General features: G+C 36.7%; 1 long non-coding RNA gene across 1 annotated transcript; it reads right to left on the bottom strand.

Annotated features, from left to right (window-relative positions):
* Positions 1-3,844: 3,844 nt before the first annotated feature.
* Positions 3,845-6,374, bottom strand: LOC128295554 (uncharacterized). Its single transcript, XR_008286055.1, has 3 exons — positions 6,299-6,374; positions 5,739-5,826; positions 3,845-4,114 (listed from the first exon to the last, which is right to left on the bottom strand). It is a non-coding gene; the product is annotated as an uncharacterized LOC128295554 (long non-coding RNA).
* Positions 6,375-6,835: the final 461 nt, after the last annotated feature.

A 6,835-nucleotide genomic window follows, 5' to 3' on the forward strand; every position in this document is an offset into this window, starting at 1 on the left:
GCAGGTCATGAAGACGTGAAGGAGGGCAACATGGTACGTGGGTGAGAACGTGGAGCAGGGCGCGCGCGTATGGCGGAGGCGATCGTGGCTGCGGCGCAAAGAAGGCTTCTAGTGCTTAGGGTTTGCTAAAAAGTGTTTTGGGTTTAGGGTATTTTGGGGCTGTTTGGGTTAATTGTTTTTGTGATTTTGGATTTTTTTATGTGGATTATTTGGGTTTTATTTATTGGGCTGGAATTAGGTAGCCCGGGCTAAAATTGGGTATTACAACTGCCCCTTTTTGCTCATTGTTATGTAACGAGAATGGAGCAAAGACTATAAAATGACCAATTTTGCCTAGGCCTGCTGAGTCCCGACTTCTTGATGCTTCACTTCCTCAGGTAGCCCTGCTTTAACCCACTGCATCTTTAGGGGTATAGGAATTTTCGTTTTTATCTGCTCCATTACTGCTTGAGGAGATATGATCTGTAATCTTCAGCCTGCTCCACTACTGCTTAGGGAGATAAGGCTTACCGTCTGCGATCTGTTCCGCTACTGCTTAGGGAGATAAGATCTGTAATTCCCAGCCTATTTCCCTACTTCTTAGAGGGATAAGGCTCACCGTCTTCGATCTGCTCCACTACTACTAAAGGAGATAAGATCTGTAACTTTCAGCCTGTTTTCCTACTGCTTAGGGGAATAAGGCTCACCGTCTTGCTCCACTACTGTTTAGGGAGATAAAATCTGTAATTTCTAGCCTGTTACCCTACTGCTTAAGGGGTTAAGGCTTGCTATCTTTGATCTACTTTGTTACTGCTTAGGGAGATAAGATCTGTAATTTCTAGCTTGTTACCCTACTGCTTAGGGGGTTAAGGCTTGCTGTCTTTGATCTGCTCTGCTATTGCTTAGGGAGATAAAATCTGTAATTTTTAGCCTGTTACCCTACTGCTTAGGGGGTTAAGGCTCGTATCTTCAACCTGCTCTCTTGCTACCTCAGAGAGGTAAGGTCGATGGCTAAAATCTACTCCATAGCCGATACATGGAGATAAGACTCGCCATTTTTTATCTGCTCCATAGCCTATACATGGAGATAAGATCTGTAATTTTCAGCCTATTACCCTACTACTTAGGGGGTTAAAACTTGTGGCTAAAATCTGTTCCATAACCGATACATGGAGATAAGACTCACCATTTTCGATCTACTCTATAGCCGATGCATGGAGATAAGATCTGTAATTTCACCGATGTCGCTATATTGCCCTCTGAGGAACATGTCCTGTAGACTCGGTTTCATGTCTATGTTTATGCCAAATGATTAGAATGCTATGACCGAAATGAATCAGATGCTCCTAACCAAATGTGTTATGAGTGATATGAATGTAGAAATGTCATGAAAATGATTCTTTTTTAAATGCTTAAAGTGTCATCACTTGTTATTCATCAGAGTTTTATCATTGTCGTATTATGCTGCCTTCTTGCTCGACTAGCATTTTTGATGAAAACCCATAGAAACAACCCATTTTGCTCAACTGGCTTGCCCCACTGTAGTTTCAAAGTCTCTTCCACTGTACCTTTTGAGACATAAAGTTTATACTTTCCACTACAACTTCAGGGGAATAATCATTTAATTTCTTCTATCCATCCTACTGCAACTCAGAGGTATAGGATTTGCATCATCTTCTATCAATTTGATCTGTTACTCATTTCCCTGGGTGTAATGAACAGATGTATATGCCTAATATCTGCACAAATACATAATACCATTTTACTTCTCTCGAGAATAATCCCATTACTCGTTCTTTGCCGAGATTGTAACACCAATGTAATTTTCTTTTTGCCCAACCACTATCTTTAACAGAAAACCTAAGGAGATAATTTCAATTTGGGCTTAAATATTTCTAACCCTTTAAGCTTGGTGAGTTTTAAACAATAGTCCTGTTTCAGGCTCCTATATTATTTAAAAGCTTCTAGAGTAATATGTGAAACTCATTTTATGAAAGTATTATTAGTCCACCAATCATTATTTTAATGCAAAATGCTCAAAAAGGATTATAATAATGGACCAGAAGGAAATTAGGAGTATAGCTCGAAGCAAGTAAGCAAATGAAACTTAAGAAGGAAATTTATTAAAACGTATCTTGAAAAGAGTAAGCTAATCAAATATAGCAAATACAAAAGTAGGTAAAATGGAAAAACTAGGTGCCCCAGATATCGCAGCTTGAGCTTCTCTGTACAACTTCTTGAGGACCATTTTGAGCTCAATCTGTGCTTAAGGGACCTGGAGTACTTTGTCAATGCCCCAGGACGTAGCATATTTCTTCATTGTTAATTCCAGCATAGCAAGACTACTGTATGCCCCATTTTGATCCAAATTTGAGCCGCCCTTTTCGGGTTTTCAACTCAAAACCCCTTTGGTCTCAAGGCGTCCTTTGCGGGTTTTCGCCTTGGCCTCTCGTTTTTCTTTTCCTTTTATTTTTTGTGTTTTTTTTAAACTATTAACTGTGACTGAATCTGAGTTCACCGAGTTGGGCAGGTCCTTGCCATCCATTTCAGTCAATATCAATGCTCCTCCAGAATAGGCCTTCTTTACTACATAAGGTCCCTCTCAATTTGGCATATTTCTTCCTTTGAAATCCTTCTATATAGGACGGATCTTTTACAATATCAAGTTCCCCTCGTGAAATTCTCTAGGATAAACCTCTCTATCATAAGCCCGCATCGTCTGACTGTGACGGACATCCTTTAAATTCGACTGAACATATCGGGATTGGATTCATTCTGCCTTATCTCATTTTAATTCTAACAAGACTCGGAGAAAAGGAATCTTGTTTTCAAAACCATTTTTATCCCATAAACCAATGAGCCATGTGTTGCCCCGGCGAAGATCCTAGTTAACATTTAATAAGCATAGAGGATAAATGGTGACTTTTTTATGCCAATCCTTACAAGTCTCGGTCACCTTCCACAATCTCTTTTTGTTGTTTTTATTTTTATTTTTTTCTTTCCCTTTTTTGTTTCTTTCTTTTTGGCTGCCTTTGCTGTATTAGGATATGACGTCTGATCTTTGAACAAACTGTAAAATTTTGATATTGTGCAGTTGTATTAGACATGATCTTTTTTTACATTACTTTTCCGCACCTTTATTAAAATTTGACGACTACCGACCTTGTAATATTGGCATATGAAGTGACCTTACCCTCTTCATGAAGTCATCAAAGCCACCAAGATAAATCGATGTATATTAGACAAAAATGACCTAATAACATCCATGCCCCATATAGAGAAAGTCTATTAAGAAATGAATAAGGTACATGAATCCTGTCTCAATAGTACCCAAACCTCATAATTAGTGTGGCTACCATGAAACCATTAACATATGTCTTTCTAACACATATCTCACCTCAAAAGGGAGTCAGTTACTGTAACACCCCTCGCCTACATCTGACACCGGGACGGGGTTTGAGGTGCTACCTGACTTTTACTAACACTTTCATACTAAACAGGGCCATGAAATCTCAAATAATTAAAAATTTTATTTTCACATACAATCATCCCATATCACAGACTTACGAGGCCCAAAACATACATCCGGAGTGGTTCGGGACCCAACCGAGAACTCATGAAAAACTTAGAAAATCTCTTGCATCAAGGCTTCATATGCCCATGTGGGTATAGAGCACACGCCCGTGTCCCAAACCCGTGTCCAAAAACCTGGACAAATACAAGGCTATTTTCCAAGCCATTTTGTCACACTCACAATAGATACACGCATACTTATACAATAACATACAACATGGCAAAATTAGGTACTTAAACATTCCTAACATGTCATGATTATGGCAATTTCACATGCAATAGATATCATAGATTTTACTCACATCTTTACCACATTCATACTATAATCATTATAAACTCATCACATAATACCATAGCACATGCATGCATAATTAAAATAGATTTACAACTCCATAATCAAAATAGGCCAACACATATGGTTAAAGCCATATCACATACTCTAATATTTAAACTTCTATACATGCCATAGGCTCAAAGTACTTGAAATCACTACACCAATAGCGTTAGCTTGACAGTGTGATAATATCTCTGACGGCCTCCAACCCGAGCTAACCTGGAAACCCTAGAAAACATGGGAAAGAAGAAGGGGGGTAAGCTTTTTCTTAGTAAGTTCATATGAAAACAATAAGCACCCATTAACTTGTTTTATTAATGTTTACAACATATTCTCAAGTTCACTACAAGTTGTCTTTCTGAGCAACGGTCACTAAATTATTTATATCTAGAGCTACGAAACTCCGAATTAAGTTCCATTAATATTACCTGAAACTAGACTTATTTTTATTTCTTCCATAAAATTTTCAGAATTTTTGGTTAAGCCAAATAGTACAGTTTATTCTTTAAAGTTACCCCTGATTCACTGTCTGACAGTTCCGACCCTTCTGTACTAAAGTTCAATTATCTCATAGTACAAGACTCAAATAATGTTCTTGTCTATTTATCTTGAAACTAGACTCATATGTATACTTACTAATTTTTTTCTAGAATTTTTGGTTGGGCCAATTAGTACAGTTTATTAGTTAAAGTCTCCCCTGTTTCAGGGTATGACCACTCTGACCCCTGTACACTACAAACCGAATTTATCCCTGTACAAAATTCCAACGACCATGGAATTTATTTCCCCTAAAAATACACTCAATAAGGAATCCATGCATGTAAGGTATGACTCTTAATAATTTTTGTACAATTTTTGGTGAATTTCTATATTCAGAACAGGGGATCTCGAATTTATTCATACCCTATTTCACAAGAATTCAAATATCACACAATATGGAATTCTTTTTCTTCCCCTGTTTCTTTCATGTGAAAATAGACTCATTAAGCTTTAATCCTATATTTTATTCTGCCTCTAACTCATTTTCCACTATGTTTAGTGTATTTTCAAAGTTACACTACTGCAGTAACTCAAATCTATCAAGGCTAAATTACTCATTCATGATCATTGTTCACAAAATTAATACAACATCGTTTGTATAATCATCACCGAGACATTCATATCACAGTTTCATTTATCATCTTACCATATTGTTGTTATGTCGAGTTTTCAACCCGACGGTTAAGTACATACCTGTTCAAAGTATCCATTTCACAACATTTACCAATACGTCCCTTTCATCTCGAGTATTCCTCCATTTGAGTAGAATTTTACCCGTTGAACACATCGGAATAAAATTCGGATACATGGAAAGTTTGCACATAAGTGCCACATATGTAGCCAAGCTACCATGTAACCCGCCCATAAGTGAACTCGGACTCAACTCAACGAGCTCGGGCGTTCGCATCCATAAGTGAACTCGGACTCAACTCAACGAGCTCAGATGCCTAGTTACATCTCATGAACTCGGACTCAACTCAACGAGTTCAAACATTCGCATCCATAAGTGAACTCGGACTCAACTCAACGAGTTCGGATGCTCAACCATCCTAGTGACATGTCACTTGTATCCTAATCTATTCCTAAGGTTCAAACAGGATTTTTCTCGAACACATCTCCTTGCCATCTTCCGTAAAATACCGAAACCAATACTTGGTAGCACTTTATATTTAACAGATAATACACATAACTTGCATTTTATTCGAAAATAACCACAAAGCATATATTTCATGATAAAAATCAGCATATCATATATTTAACATCAATAACTTAAAAATAACAATTATGCTACATTATTTACACATGAACTTACCTCGATACCACAAAGGTGAAAAAAAAAGACGTAATTATCCCTTAATCGATTTCTTTCCGTTCTAGGTCAAAATCTCGATTTTCATCATCTAAAATATCACATTCAACTTATTAAAACAATGTACTGATCAAATTAGTCCATTGACACACTTGGACAATTTTTACAATTTTGCTCCTATATTTTGCCAAAATTACCAAATTACCCCTAGGCTCGTAAAATAATTTTTATCACATTTCTTTACTCCTTGAGTCTAGATGAACCATTTTCATAACTATAGCAACTCATAATTTCAACTATTTCACACAGTTACAACTCATTTTACAACTTAGCAATCTAGCCCTTTTTAAGGTGTTTTCATGCAATTTCTTTCACAAAAGTTGTTTATTAGACAACTAGGACTCATAATCTTCCATAAAAACACAGAAAACAACACATTTACTCTCATGGCAAAACCCTAGACTCTTCATCATTTTGCAAAATAGACCCCTCATATGAAAGCTCATGCTTTAGGGGTTCCAAAAATGTAAAAATCATCAAGCAAAAACATTAAAATCACTTACAAGCAAGGGAAATATGTTGCTGAAATTTTCCAGCTTCAAAGCCCTTTCTTTTCTGCATATTTCGGTGAAGGAGTAGAGAAAAATGATAGCTTTTTCTTTTTGATTTGTTAATAACAAAACTAGTCAAAATTGGTGACCAAATTTCACCTAATTTTGACTTTTCAACAATTTTGTCTCCCATGGCCGGCCATCACACTTTCAATGGCCTAATTTCACTTTAAATACCCCCAATTTAAGATACAAGGCAATTTAACACCTTTAGGTATTAAAACACAACTTTTACCTTTTACGCGATTTAGTCCTTTTTCGAAATTTGAGTAGAAATTGCTAAAATTAACTTACCAAAATTTACATGCACTTATAAAATTATATTATAACACATAAAATAATACTAAAATAATTTTCTCTGGCCTCGAAATAGTGGTCCCGAAACTATTGTTCCGACTAGGCCCAAAATCGGGCTGTTACATTTCTTCCCCCCTTTAGGGATTTTCGTCCCCGAAAATCTTACCAGAAAAAGTTGCTCTCTACTTTCAC

Source organism: Gossypium arboreum, chromosome 7 (assembly GCF_025698485.1).
Source record: "Gossypium arboreum isolate Shixiya-1 chromosome 7, ASM2569848v2, whole genome shotgun sequence".
NCBI classification, from domain to species: domain Eukaryota; kingdom Viridiplantae; phylum Streptophyta; class Magnoliopsida; order Malvales; family Malvaceae; genus Gossypium; species Gossypium arboreum.